The sequence below is a fragment of the Podarcis gaigeae genome, assembly GCF_964106915.1.
Source record: "Podarcis gaigeae genome assembly, chromosome: 10".
Classification (NCBI taxonomy): Eukaryota; Metazoa; Chordata; class Lepidosauria; order Squamata; family Lacertidae; genus Podarcis; species Podarcis gaigeae.
Window position 1 is genome coordinate 23,897,030 of NC_139686.1, and position 15,783 is coordinate 23,912,812.

Sequence of the window (15,783 nt, forward strand, 5' to 3'; positions counted from 1 at the left end):
TTGCTGTGTGTGTGTATGTGTGATGGGCTCAGAACTATTATTTACTTGTGAACTTGGATATTTTTGCAAATAAAAAAGCAGCGCTCAGTCACCAAAATTACTAGAGGCCTTTGGCCACCAACTGGCTTTTGTGGCAGGGTTTCTTAATAGTGGATATTTTCTTCTCTTATTGCATTCTTAAAGGTTTTAAGTTGTTTTAAGTCAGTATTGTTTTTTAATACGGTAACTTGTTTCATTGTTTTTAATATTTATAACTAACTGGTACTTTTAAAAAGCTTTATCTGTTTTCAAGGTATGTTGTGAATCCTTGGGTTCTACACTGGGAAGAAGGTGATATATAAAACAAATAAGGTTAAAAAAAATCAACACCAGCCAGTAAACATGTTTCTAATGATGATATCTACAGAACTGAGTCTTTGAACCTGGATCTGCCACAGTCACCAAAATGGGTGGAGACTCTCTACCCCAGAGCAATGCTGCACTGAGAGCATTACAAAAAAATTAAATGGTGGGTGGCAGCATGGCACAGACTGCAGCACTGCCATCAGCAGGTAAGGTCCCCAGAGAAGGAGAGTGCCCACCTGGAGGGCATTTTGTCTGGGCTCATTTCAAAATGGGAGCTGGTTTTGCTTAGCAGACTTCCTTAATGTAAAAGTGATTGAAACAAGCTGAAATCTGATGTCCTGCTTACCATGTGCTTCATTTTTCTACCACATGATGACTTGGTTTCCTATACTCATGCAAATATGCATTCATTTTCCCTTGTGACATATTTGAAAGTGTGGGAAACAATAGGGACTTTACCAAGTGGTAAGATTTTCTGCCATTTTTTCTTGTGTTTGGATGCTTGTCTGGATATGTGGTTAGAGATGTTGAGTGGGAAAGCTACTGTTTGCTCCTTATCATAGTTTTCAGATTGCATAATACAGTACCAAATATGTTTATCTTTGAAAGATTTCACCACTTGCAATTTTTGCGGTATTTTTGTTTTGCTTAAATATACATGTGTGTGTGTGTTGAGATTTTTTTGTTTTAATTGAGAAACTACTAGGTTTGCTCCACAATGAAGAGTGGGTTAAAATATTTCTTTTTTTAAAAAAGGGTTCCCTCATTTTTTGTTGACAGAACATCAAGGCTGTTAACAAATATTATAGAAACAATTTCAATACAGCATAAAAAGATCGCTCAAACTGTAGCAGAAGCAATAAATTAGCAAAGAGATATTAATATATTGTAGAAAGCCCTAATAGAACTTGTATTTATATAGTATTGTATTGTATTTACCGGTATATGCTGGCTGAAAGCAGAAAGAAGGGGAATCTGGCAAGTCTTCTGGAGCAGAAAAGTCCAAAGCTTGGGTGATACCACCACTAAGAAGGACCTGTTCTTTGCACAACCAACCTCATCTCAGATAGCAGTTGAAAAGAGGGCAGGTCTTCCCCTGAGGACTAAAGCATTTATATAGGTAAATGCATATACAGTAAGACGAGGCTGGCATTTAGCTATCTACATCCCATCCTATTTAGGAATACAATGGTGATAGCCAGCACTTTGAAGTGGGCCTGGAAACAATTTGCAAACTAATGAAGTTTGTATAATATTGTTATATGAGCAAACAATTAAGTTTCTACCAGCAGCTTGGATGTTGTATTTTTGTACCAACTTTCCTGAACCCTTTTCAAAGCTATTATGCATCAAGAATCTTTTTGATTGTGGGAATGTTGTGGGTAACGGGAGAGGATATATTGATTAATATTATGCTTCCTAACTTGCACTAGTAAGTTTCATTATACAGCAGAGTGCATCCCCCCTTTTACACAGCAGGACGCTGGTTGCAGACTTGTGTGAATCTCTTAAGATAATAAGCAATTCAGTCTGGCTTGCTCAGATTGAGATATGTTCTATTATTTCTGGTAAGACCCCTTTGATCCCTCCTAAGAGAATAAAGACACAATAGTCTTATTCATGAGTAGCAAAAAGAAGTTTTACGAACAGCAGAGCACAGCGTGATTCCTGAAGGCAGGCTTTAGGCTTAAAGTTACAAATATGTACAAACAGGTTTACCCCATATATGAGATAACCTAGGGACTGCTGGCTGACAGTCAGCAGTGCAGTCCAGTTGAATCAGGAAGCAGGCAGGGGGGAAAAAAGAGGAGGGGGTGGCAGCTATGTGACTTGGCCTTTTACTAGGTCTAGAAAGGTCACACCCACCTACTAGTCACATGTAAAAGGAAGGATGCTCCATTTCCCTATGCATGTTCACTCTAGGCAAACAGGAAATGATGTACTTGACTGCTCCAGAGGATTACATCCCACATTTATATAAAATTCTATTCATACATATATAAAACTTTATGGGATTAAATGAAAATATTTATGAATCTATAATATGGACCTTTATCCAAAACTGGAGGCCTGTTCTCTCTCAAGTATGACAAATATCTTGAAGATATTTTTATTCCGCATGGAGCATCTCTTGTTAGCAGTAATACCTGAATATAATATTTGCAGAATAACTCTACCTATATTTTTCCTAATGCTTTCTGGAAGTGTTTCCCCTTTGGCTGCTTAGATTAGAAGAAATATTTTTGGTTTAATATTGACAGTAATTACTTAAAGCTTAGCCTGGGCACTTTATTGTTTCTCTCCATCTCCCCAGACTTTTACTACTTTGAGCCAAAAGTACTTTTAATAATTGCCAGTATTTCATAACAGACTTGTCTAGGCACTTGAGTGAATGGTTTATAATGAAAGCACACAAACTTCATCTTTCAAGAAATCAAGAATTATATATACGCATTACATAGCTAATGAATAGGTCTACAGATGTACAGTCTAACATGAACATTGCGTGAATTCTATGTGATCCACAAAATTCAGAGAAGTGAACATTTTGAAGGACAGCTAAGTTTTGGTTTGCACACTGTTTTGGAAAGTGCTTGTTAAAGGTAAAGGGACCCCTGACCATTAGGTCCAGTCGTGACTGACTCTGGGGTTGCGGCACTCATCTTGCTTTATTGGCCGAGGGGGCCGGCGTTTGTCCGCAGACAGCTTCCGGGTCATGTGGCCAGCATGACCAAGCTGCTTCTGGCGAACCAGAGCAGCGCACAGAAACGCCGTTTACCTTCCCGCTGGAGCGGTACCTATTTATCTACTTGCACTTTGATGTGCTTTCAAACTGCTAGGTTGGCAGGAGCAGGGACTGAGCAACTGGAGTTCACCCTGTCGCTGGGATTCGAACCGCTGACCTTCTGATCGGCAAGTCCTAGGCTCTGTGGTTTAACCCACAGCGCCACCTGCGTCCCTAGAAAGTGCTTGTTAGGTTTGCATTAAAATCCTGACAACCAAATCCCTGCCCCCAAAACTCCTAGTTAAGCCTACCCAAAACATGGTAGTTACATTTTCTTGTGTGTGTGTGTGTGTGTGTGTGTGTGTGTGTTGCTACTCATATTAAGAACCCTTCTGATTCATATTAAACATCCAGGATCCTACTTCCCACAGTGCCTAGCTAGATGAAACCAAGGTATGAGGGCAATAACCTTCCCTTTCTGTGACATTTTGCCTCTGAATATGGAAGCTAATATAACTTAGACTGCAATATTCCTGTGTGTCCTGTGGTTTCTAGGCACGGGTCTGAAGTTTTTGGTTTTTTTGGTCCTGCTACCTTCTCTGGGAAAACCTGCTATGTATTACTGAATCAGAACAAACATCAATCTGCAGAAAACCTGACATGTTTGTTTCGATTCAGCGGTAAACAGCAGGTTATCCCAGACAAACAGTGGGACAAAAGAAAAACCTCTCAAACTCATGCCTAGAGATCACACGACAACCGGAACTGTGGAAGAGCCCTCAATAAACCAGGTTTGCAGTACACTATACTTATTTTTCCACTCTAGAACTATGGTTCATTAAGTTGATTAAAAAGGCCTAAATGATTTAACTTTAATTAGGTCAGGAGCCTCTCACATAACTGAAAGGGCTATATTTTTTTGCTGTGACTATGCTTTGCTTGTTTGTATGTTTGACCTGATAGTTTTGAAAGTGAGAGACAACTGATGATGACAAGGAAGGTGTCAAAGCAATGCTATAAATGAGATCTTGAGGATTATTTACAGTTTAAGACGGCTGATTTCTGCAGCAAGGTATCTAAATGTCAGCCTACCTCCCCCTTTTAAACACTTTAATTTCTATAGAAAAAAATGGTTTTCCAACCTATATAAGTTAGAATATCTGCAGAAATCCTTTGCATAGTGTTTGCATACATTGAGGTGACTTTAAACTCTGAACTTAATGGTCATACAGCCCCATCCCCTTAGTTATGCATTACTTCATTTACCTAAAATTTTAGCAAGCCAGCCCTGCTGCATTTGTGGGTCCATGTTTGGTGCATCCATGGGGTAGAGCTCAGTAACTTTTGGCCGATCCAAGGGCAGAGCCTAGTTCAAAATCAGACCATTCCCTTAGCCTTCATTCAATCTTGGGGGTGGGTTGGTGGGAATCACAGTAATAATTTTGGGGGTGCATTTCATACCCCAATGAGATTTTCAGTGTATTTGGGGGGGTGTTAAAATGTATAAAAAGGTAACGGTAAAGGACTCCTGACAATTAAGTCCAGTTGCAGACAACTCTGGGGTTGCACCGCTCATCTCGTTTTACAGGCCAAGGGAAAAACTGCAGACAGTTTTTCTGGGTCATGTGACCAGCATCACTAAGCTGCTTCTGGTGCAATGGGACACTGAAATCAGAGCAGCACACGGAAACGCCATTTACCTTCCCGCCAGAGTGGTACCTATTTATCTACTTGCACTTTTTTTGGCATGCTTTCGAACTGCTAGGTTGGTGGGAGCTGGGACCAAGCAATGGAGGCTCACCTTGTCGCGGGGATTCAAACTGTTGACCTTCTGATTGGCAAGCCTAAGAGGCTCAGTGGTTTAGACCACAGTGCCACCCTCGTCCCTTATTTCCCTCGACCGTCAGGTGATGGGTTGGCGTGGGGCGTCGCCGCGCCCCAGTGCCGGCCCCTTGGCCGGAACCCCGCAGGCAGGCGAGCGAGAGAGGAGCTGCCCCAGCTCCCCACACGGGGACAGGCCAAGGAGGCCCACAACTTAGAATGTATACCCCATGTAATATTTGTTTCTGTGACATCAAATTAAGTGTTCTTGACAGTAACTGAACACTCAGAGCCAGGAAACACTTATTCAGAGAAGGTAAAATCTGTCTGTGTAGTTATTGTTCCCCTAAGCCAGTTGCATACTGAGTAAACAACATAATTTCTGAATCTTTAATAAGCTATGGTTTTTATTTTTATTTACGAACAACCAAAACTATTTTTTAAAGTAAAAATATTATGAAAGTATTGTAAACTGTCAATAAAAATCTGTTTCTACTGAAAGCTAACAAACTTTTTGGGGGATGTATTTCTAATTTCATTAAGAGACTCACAAGAAAACAGTCCTTGGTTAGACAGCAGCCCCCCAAACAACATTATATGGTTTGTGCCAACCTACTGATACACTCTTGACCTTTCCCTGGCCACTTGTTTATTGAAAACTAGGGGCTGCTTTACTATCCCATTCTGTAAACATTGGCTGGGTTAATAAACATACCCAAATGGCAAAATTCATTGCATTTCTGGGTCATTTTATGCTAGAAGTGTTTTGTTTTGTTTTGTTTTGTTTCCAGAAACTGGTAGGTGGCAACTGGCTGAAATTTAGGGAATGTTGTATGGGTGACAGTTTGTGACAATGTCCTGTAAAGACTACCCTGTAGGTCTAGGTATGTGTAAATTGCACAATGAAAAGTGCTCTAGGGGTAAGTTTCTAGAACCCCATAACTGGATGAAAGTTTTAAAAAAGCTAACAGGAAAATGTTATTCTCCTTACTTTTCTGGCAACTTGCAAAATCTATTCCCTACCCCCTGAGGTTTTTTAGATTGTTTGGCAGCCATTACATTTCTGATACTTACAAAAAGAAACTTCTAAGTAGCACCTGGATATGCCATGAAAGCAAAAGTTTGTTTATTCGGCTTATCAAAAGCAAGTTAAAAGTCCATGATATTTAATGTTCACCTTAATAAGGTTCATTATCTCATCCACAGTCTTATTTCTTCCCTCTTCTGATTAAAGGAAGAGGATGAATTTTATAAGATATTTCAGTAAAATATTCTTTTCCCTCTAGAAGTATAGTAATTAGGTTGGGGGTTAAAGAGAGGTAGTCTGGTAATGTTAATCTGGCTGCTTGTCAAGACTTGTGTATCAGCCAGAAAAAGACCTGGCAGGAATATTTCATTTTTGTACCAAAAACTCTAAGACTACAGTTGATTTTTTGCAGATGATTTGAAACTGTGTTGTCCATTGAAAACAGCAAAGGGCAGCTGGGAGTAGGTGAATAGTCCAGCTTTCAAACACAATTTATTTGAAAAACCCACATTGCAACAATACTGAGAGAGATTATGTGCACTGAAGACAGAGTTGTCTTTAACACCATAAAATCCAGGACAGTTTTGAGGTGCTACGTATACAATTAGCTAGTACCATAAGGGTTAGATTTTGATTTACCAATAGAGAATTGTTTCTTCCATGTCTTAATCACCTTCTACCTGTATCATCACACTCAAGACAGTGTGACTGGCCTGCCTCGCAGAGGTGACTATGCAGATCTTTGGATGGTAACTAGTTCCTAAGACTGTTGCGCCTTCCAGCATTTTTCAGCAGTTTTGTGCATGCCAGTGATACTACTGAGTTCAAATAGTGTTGTTGCAATTTTGCAGCACTTGGATTCAGTAAGATACACTCTGTTTTCAGGCAGTAAGCTGTTGCTACACAGAACCATAGAATTGAAAAGTTGGAAAGGACCCTGCTAGTCCGACCCCCTGCAATGCAGGAATCTCAACTAAAGCATCCATGACAGATGACCATCCAACCTCTGCTTAAAAGCCTCCATTGCCTTCCAAGGGAATCTGTTCCACTATTGAACAACTTTTAACCATCAGAAAGTTCTTCTAATGCCTAGTAGGAATCTCCTTTCTTGTAACTTGAAGACATTGGTTCAGGTCCATCACCTCTGGAGCAAGAGAAAACAGGCTTGCTCCATGTGACAGCCTTTTGAAGATGGCTTTCATAACTCCTCTCAGTCTCCTCTTTCCCTGTCTAAACATACCCAGCTCTTGCATAAGGCATGGTTTCCAGACCTGGGTCATCTTGATCACCCTCCTTTGCGCATGCTCCAGCTTGCCAACAATCAAGCTAGATGTAAAAGACCTCAGTCCATTTCATTTTGCACTGTATTTTCCTGGCCATTTTTAAACAGACAAAACAAAGTTAAAGGCTAACGCATGCCAGATGATTTCTGCTGTTTTCACAACTCAGGGCCATATTTGCTACGGATCCAGGGTTCAAAAGCCTGTAATATTGACTTGCATCATGTTTTGATTCTATAAGAGATGGTAGCTTCACTCAGTGACTTTCTACCAGGTGAACAAAGACGGAGGTCGAGGCCTCTTTACTGGTACTTTGTTGATCTTCGCACAGTGACGAGGAGGGGGTGGCTGAAGAGACCATTGCTTCTGTCTGGCTGAGACATTGTGTATAAAGCAGAGAGGTGATTGAGATCAGGTGCTAGTAGCTACTGAGCCATGTTTGAGTTTTGTTGGGACCCTACCATAAGTAAATACCAAGTTAATCTTGAAGATATTCCATATGGATCCTGCTGGTCACATCCAGTGTGGATTATCTTTTGGTGACAAGGGAGAAGTGGACCTTCCAGGTAATAGCATTCACCATCTGGAATTCCCTTCCCCAGGTAATCTGTGAGGCAGAGATGGTAATGACCTTTAAATGCCTCTTAAAAGCATACGTGTTAAACCAAGCTCTTCCTTTCCTCCCTTTTGTGTTTTGCATGCTGCCCTGTTCCATCTTACACAATTTTATTTAAGTGGTACAGACATTTTATGAACAAATAACAAAGTATTAGGGCAGGCTATGAAAAATCAAAAAGACTGAAGGCAGCCAACAGACCTTTCTTGCACAACAACTGCACATGGGATCGGGTTACATACACTTCAGGTTACATACGCTTCAGGTTACAGACTCTGCAAACCCAGAAATAGTGCTTCAGGTTAAGAACTTTGCTTCAGGATGAGAACAGAAATCGTGTTCTGGCGGCAGCGGGAGGCCCCATTAGCTAAAGTGGTGCTTCAGGTTAAGACCAGTTTCAGGTTAAGAACGGACCTCCGGAACGAATTAAGTATTTAACCCGAGGTACCACTGTATAGCAGAGTTCTCTGTCAGCAGTTTCCTAGCAGCAATGAATTCACAATAAAAATGACAATTTCAAACATTCTCCCCCAAGAGGCCTCAAAAAGAGACCATAATGTACTGTTTTTGTGAATCTAATCTACAATATACAAGACGCATTATAAGTGCAAACTGCTAATGACTTTTTGAAGAGTTATATCAGCTTTGAAAACAATATTTCAGTGCATCATTACCATAGTCTGTCCAGGACTGAAGTGGTTTCCAGAAGTTCCATAAACATCCTCAGACAAGCATCCAAATGACAAGGAGCCAAAATGTTTCCTGTCTGGAGTTAGTGTTGTGGTGAAGAGATCCAATGTAATAATCAGAGAACAGAAATGTTACGGCAAGCTTTAAAATAATCTTTTTAAACCTAAATTTCAAACTTTTGCACGATTGCATTAAAAATTATTTCAGAAACATTTTCATTTTTATTGACAGTAAAGTATATAGCTGTGCAAAACACAATGATGAAATTTAGGTTTTCCTTAGTGTAGATGTAACTGTCCCCAATCTTCTAGCCATAGTTAAGAAATTATGCATCCTGCTGAACCAGACCAAAGGGCTTTTTAGTCCAAAATCCATTCTTCTGCAGTGGGCAGCCAGATGTCTTGCCTATAAGCAAGACGTGAGTACAATAGTCCTTTCCTGCTTGCTTTGCCCAGCAGCAAGTAATTCTCAATGTATGTTGTACTTTCCTGGCGGTGGTGTAGCCATTATGACTAGTAGCCACTTGTAGAATCCTAGAATTGTAGAGTTGGAAGGAACCACAAGGGTCATCTAGTCCAGCCCCCCGCAATGCAAGGAATCTTTTGCCCAATGTGGGGCTCAAACTCACGACCTTGAGATTAAGAGTCTCCTGCTCTACCAACTGAGCTATCCCAGCCTACCCGCCATGATTTTAATCCTCTTTTAAAGTTGTCTCAGTTGGTGCCCATCACCAGATCACATGGAAGCAAATTCTGTAGTTCAATTAAGAGCTGCATGAAGAAGTCCTCTTTTTCTGCCCTGAATCTCCCCAGGTTCTAATCTTGTAAGAGGAGAAAAGTGTGTGTCTATCCTACATTCTCCAGACCATTCTTTTTATTTTGTATTTGACTTATTAAACTTATATATCACTTTGTACTAAAAGAGAAAGTCCTAAAGCTGTGTACAGTAACTTAATTTTAGTATGCGGTTTTAGCATGTGATATTATTATTATTATTATTATTATTATTATTATTATTATTTATAACTGTTTTTAAATTACTGATTTTAGTTTTTACTTTAAAGCTTTTATGTAACCTGTTTTAATTTTTTGCTTTTATTGGTACTTTAAATAACTATTTTAGATTGTTTAATTGCTTTTTATTACTATTTTATTTATTTAACAAAATTTATATACTGCTTATTCACACAAAGACAATGTAGAGTGTCAGTGCAGTAAGCATGATAAACACACAACCAAACCCTTGAATGAATAATTGTAAGAACAATATTTTTGAAGCTAGTTTAGGAGCTAATAATGCTGCAGCTTTATATCTCTGCTTAGCTTAAAATACTCTTTGCAAACCCAAAGGAAGAGACACAGACTATATACTTTAACTTGTGGTTTATGGGTTGTTGTTTTTAAGTGCCCCTATGGTGACCCTGTTTAGGGTAGACATTGGGGATATCTTATTAAAATTTTGCCAGCAAAAGTACAATTTTTTTGTTATATTGACTTTCCAATCAACAGGGGCAGTGGATTGGGGAGGGGAGGAATAACCCAAATACATCTTGGTATTTGAAACAGTAATTTGCAACTCAAAAAACCCCAAATCCATTTAATCTTAGAAGTCAGCTTGGTCCAGTATAAACAGCTGAACAAGTTTCGGCCCCTCTTCATCGGATGCTTTTGTATACTGCACAGGCTTCAATTCATCATTTTCAATGTGTATTCATGAGAAAAAACATCTGTATCATCTTCACCTGCAGGAAAAATAGCTGCTCAAATAGCTGTCAAATTAGGCTGTCATTGACCGAAATTGCAGCCAGATTCAAAGCAGAAAAATACAGCAGGTGGGGAAGAACGATAATAACAAGAAGATGGCTGCTCACTTTTGAAGTGTTGGAGGTACTACCTGGGCATGCCAGTGAGGTGAGAGACCCTGTTTTCATTGGTGCATTCAAATATTCCCCTCCCTTACTGCCATCCTTTCAGACAAACCTTCCCCTGAGATGTGCTGGGATTGACAAGCCCCCCGCTCCAACAGGTAGATTCTGACCAAGATTGCTCATTGGTGAGGAAAAAGCATGCTTCCTAAGGTCTATGGCTGCCATTGTTACATACAGTGCTTTTTTTCTAAAAAAAATGTTTAGGGGTGCTCTCATTTTGACTCAAGAAAATCACAATTTTGTAGTTCAAATTGGGGAAAATAAATACAGTAAATGGACTAAAGTACAAAGATTCACAAAATGTGTACCTCTGCGTCCCCCCAGAAAAAAGCACTGGTTACAGACCTTACAATGGAAGGTTCTGGAAGTGTGACCTCATTCCTCTGGGAAGTGTTGCTTCTGTGTGTGGAGGGGGAGATGAGGAAAGAGGTGAATAGGTGGGAGAGGGAAAGGCTCAAACTGAGTGAGGGCAGTAAGTAGGGGGTCATACTGAGCTAAAAACAGGAAAACAAAAAGAAGAAAGGCAGATTAGGGTCAAATAAAGATGTGGAGGGGGGAAGGAATAGCATGGAGATGTAAAGAATGGCAAAGTGGGGAATAAAAGAGTGATAAGCAGGGCCACTGCCAGACTTTAATGGCCCTTTAGGCTGATACTGCCCATGGGCCCCTGCCTGGTGTCAACCTGGGTCACATCTTCTACATCATCCATTTAAAGCAGATGGATTCCATGTGCTTTAAACATATGACATAGATATGACCCTGCCCACCCACCCATCTGCTGCTGCTGCTTCCACATCAGAGTCTGCTGCTGTTAAGTCGGTTACCTCAGCCCTCTTCTCCCTGCAAACATATTTGAAATTTTGAAATTTGAAATACTTTGTCACTTGTACAACTTGTATACAGTGAGATTACACGAGCACCCACCACTCAGCTCTCTTTGTCTTTAATTCCCCTCTTTTACTGATGCACACCCACCAAACCTGAAAGTCAGTTGCCCTGGTGTTATCTTTTCATTCAGCAGCCTAACAGCCCACGGATAGAAGCTGTTCTTTACCCTGTTGGTGCGACTAATCATGCTTCTATATTTTCTGCCTGAGGGAGATCAAGAAATTGCCGGCCAGGGTGTGAATCATCCCTGAGAATTTTCCTCACTCTCCTGAGGCAACGTTCTTCCACTATTTCATCCAGCGGATTCACAGGACAGCCCATAATAATATTACCTGGTGGCAGCAACACTTATTATGGGAACTGAGCCAGTCCTCAGCTATGTGCTACAGTGGTTGGCCACCATGTTAAATTCTCCAAGAGGCAACGTCTGATGTTGGTCACTGCAATTTGGGGAATCTAATGTGGTGGGTGCCTATATCTGAAGGGAGTCTTCTTATGACTTGGCTCCCATAATAAATGCCAACAAGTAGCACACACATGGGGTGAGAGGAGATTCTGCGCTGTAGAACTGATAGCAAGTGGGTGGGGATCCTGGTGGCAAGGTCAGAGCGGTTGGCAGTCGGCCCTTCTGGGCCCCCCAGACCTTCAGGAAGGGCCTGACTATGCAGATCCCTAATGCTGGCCCAGGTGATGAGGGGAAAGAAATGTGCAGGAAGGGAAAATATGCCTAGAGTAGAAGGGATAGAAATGCTGACAGAGAAACTGAGTGGAAAAGCAATGGAGGTTTACCAAAGTGTGAGCTGAAGGAAGTTTAAGGAATGAAAGAAGTTGAGGACAAAAAGAAAAATGAGCAAATTAGAAAGGAAGGAAATTTTGAAAACTTAGTGTACATCGGGGATTGCTGTCTGGCTCTTTTCTCTCGAGGAATTAAAAACAAACAAATCACAATCTGAAACCATTATTGAAGCTCTGCTGTTTTCATTATGTCAAGAGAGAGTGAGAGGGAATGGGTCAGGGAGTGTGTAAAAGCAGAAAATCATAAAGAATATCTATCAATCTATGTATCCGAATGCAAGAGAAGGCAGAAGTCCAACCTTACAAGCAGCAGGACGCATGGGGCAAGGAGAAAGCTGTTTACTGTCTTCTTCAGCAATGCAAACCAGACATGGTGGGAAAACCATGTGCATGCTAAATACATGTTTTCCCCTATTTATTTTTAAAAGAGGTAAAAGCAATGAGGTATCAAACTTACGCAGAAAAGGGGTCCCTAGCTTTGAGCAGTTTTCTTGCCTGCTTCCCTTCCCTGGGTTTGTCCCCCTCACCCTGGGCTATTTTTAAGGGAAATAATAAACCTCCACACCCCTGCTTTATATATTAATGTGAAAAATATGTGTTTGACATACACCCATTTTTTTAGGCACCAGTGACTTACTGGGTATATTGTATTTAGGCGCAGTAAGAATGCATTCAGACATGGAGAATATTGTGTTAGTTTTCCTGATTATAATGCTAGTGCTTCTGTCTCATTTTCCAATGTTCCTTTCAGACGGCACACCAAGCAGGCACACCAACTCCAGGGCTTGGAGCATCTTTGGCCCCCTCAGTATTTGTGCGCAGGGGGCCCTGGAAGGTGCACTGGTGTGCTCCCTGGAATGTAGCAAAGGAATGTACCAAAGCACCTCAGGTGGCCCTGCTGGGGCGGCCTCAGCCTTGTGGCAGCGACAACAAAAACAGGTATGGCGTTGGACGGTGGTTGGGTGGGGGATGGCAGGCCAAGTTGGGGGGGGGGCAGTGTGCACATGACATCACACATTTGCGACCCCCCTCCCAATGTTAAGCACAAGACGGCGCCTTTGTATGGAACTATGCCTTCTTGACTAATATAGTGGCATGTTGAGCTAAATTTCATTCACAGCAGTGGGCATGGTATGACACCACAACAATGTCATTGGACAATATTGCTGCTCCCCCACACTTTCTGCACATGGATGTTTTTGTCCCCCCCACAATTCCCCCATGGAAATTGCAGGAAAGAAGTGTATGCCAATATACTGCCCCAAATCTCGTCATTTTACTCCTATGAGTTTCTGGGTTACGGTGGCTGCAAAGGTTTTCTTTTTCTTTTTCTGGAATCAGATAACATGGAAATGAGTTCTAAACACATGCTAGAATCCATTAGTTTTCTGGAAGCGGTTTTTACGACACGTGAAAGCTGAAATAAAATGCCAAAATTAACAGGAGGATTTCAAGAAATGGAATAAACTGCTGAATGAATGTAGTTTGTATTAACTACATATTGTTCCCTTGAACACAGTCATGACCTCTTGCATGGACACACTTTTGCAGAGGTTCACTGCACACACAATGTGCAGATGTTGGGGGCTGAGGCTGGTGGGGCACACAATGTTGTTGATATAGACCAGCAGGCACAGTCCTATTCTGCCTCCATATATCAGTCCTAGACTGCTGAGGGCCCAATCACATATGATGCTAAATGGGTTATTAGGAAGCATCTTAATATTTTAATAATAATAATAATAATAATAATAATAATAATAATAATAATAGCAGGTGCCAGCAACCTATGATTTTTATCAAGTCCACACCACTTGGGAGAGGTTTAATCTTCCCCTCCTCAGTTGCAATCTGGACAAATATCCAGATATGGGGAGAGGGCAGGACAGAAAGCAACCTTGCATGCATTTCCTGCCCAGTTTGGCTGCAAAACTGCCCTGCCTGGGAGTTTTCCTTGGTCTGGAGAGTGGTCATGAAGTACAGCGACTGAGTTGTGTGCTGCCCCCATCCTGTAAACCAGGGGTCAGCAACCTTTTTTCTGCTGTGGGCCCCTCAGACCATGTGGTGGGCTGGACTATATTTTGAAAAAAAATATGAATGAATTCCTATGCCCCACAAATAACCCAAAGATGCATTTTAAATAAAAGGACACATTCTACTCATGTAAAAACATGCTGATTCCTGGACCGTCCGTGGGCCTGAATGAGAAGGCGATTAGGCCGCATCTGGCCCATGGGCCTTAGGTTGCCTACCCCTGCCATAAACTGAGTATTGATCAGGTGAAGGTGGAACACCTGGATGGATGGTCCAGAGCAGTAGCTAGCCTGAGGACCTACAAGGAGACATGCACATGAATTGTGATTTTTCAGGAGACCAATGAGCAGGGGAGTCAACAAGCTGATCATGACTCAGCTTGTTTGTGAACACAGCACACTCACTACTGTGGATAGGACTGAGATTTTATTACTGTACTGTGGTTCCTGTACTAGGCTTCCCTGGTGATGCAATGAGGAAGAATATCCCAAGGTAATCCTCTAGGCCTGGCTCTGAAACCAGTAACACCTGGCATTGAGATATAAACTTTCAAAGCATGCTAGAATCCAATCCAATTTCATTTTGCTTAATTATAATTTCCTAATGCCATGGGAGGAAGCTTGTCCCGGATGCTTAAGAACATCAGTGCTTGTGGCCATGCCATGATTATGCTGACGACAACTGTGTAAACCTCCCTAGTTAACCTGGAAGTGGTCCAAATTGGCTGTAGTCACAGAAAATAATATATAGTCTCAGAGCTGTGTGAGAACAGCTCCCCAGAGCTTATAGCCAGGTCAGTTTGACTTGGGCTACAGACCAGACTGCTAAAAGCATACTTATTACAGCAACAAAGTCTTATAAACCCCACCCAAATGACAGAAATGGAGGGGTGGCGGGAAGCAAGGTTGCTAAAAATAATCCTACATTTTATAGAAATCTCCTCTTACAGACTGAATAGTTATTGTTTAACGTTTATTCTGTATATCCAGTACGCAGGCTGTAAGAAGCTGTAAGAAGCTAAAACAGTGCCACCGATGCTAAACAGTAGGCTTTTGGGAATACCAAAGTTTGGCAAAAGTAATTTTTTGCCCCCCTGAGCCTAATGAGACCTGAGCATGCTTGATGACCCTGGATTGTTGACTGACTTGGGGCCAGGTAGTGGTGGCGAAATGGAGCACTGTGTAGGAGGGCATGGCTGGCTGACTGACTGGCTGGCTGGAACAGAAGCACTCAGCTCTGCAGTATCTTGTTGTAGATCCCACTTGTGTACACCAACAGCAGTCCTAATATTCCGGATGCTAGTCTTTGTATCTAAAATGGCACCGCCCACACAGATGACAGAGGTTGTTGGGATACTGCTGGGGAGATAGGGGCAACAGGCAGTGCCCCAGCTGGCTCTAGCCACTGGCTGGCAGCCGGACGATCACCGGTCTCCTTTGGAACAGCATCAGTCAGTGAAATGAGCCTCCGAAACATTAAGAGAACTGTGCATGCTCTATCAGCAAAGTGAATAAATCTTCTCACAACGGAAGAGGCAGACAGAGCCATGTGTAAGCATATGTACAGCATTTTTTCCAGCATAGTTCAGGAACAAAGGAAAACATGTCTGCTTCCCTTCATCTCCAGCAAAACAGC

The 15,783-nt window shown here is 41.6% G+C and overlaps 1 long non-coding RNA gene across 1 annotated transcript in view; it reads left to right on the forward strand.

Moving 5' to 3' along the window:
• The first annotated feature begins 10,483 nt into the window (after positions 1-10,483).
• Positions 10,484-15,783, forward strand: part of LOC310826324 — an 85,209-nt gene continuing 79,909 nt past the window's right edge. Inside the window, exons 1-2 of the long non-coding RNA XR_014555747.1 lie at positions 10,484-10,556; positions 12,866-13,053. This is a non-coding gene — a long non-coding RNA (uncharacterized lncRNA). The remainder of the gene's footprint in view (positions 10,557-12,865; positions 13,054-15,783) is intronic.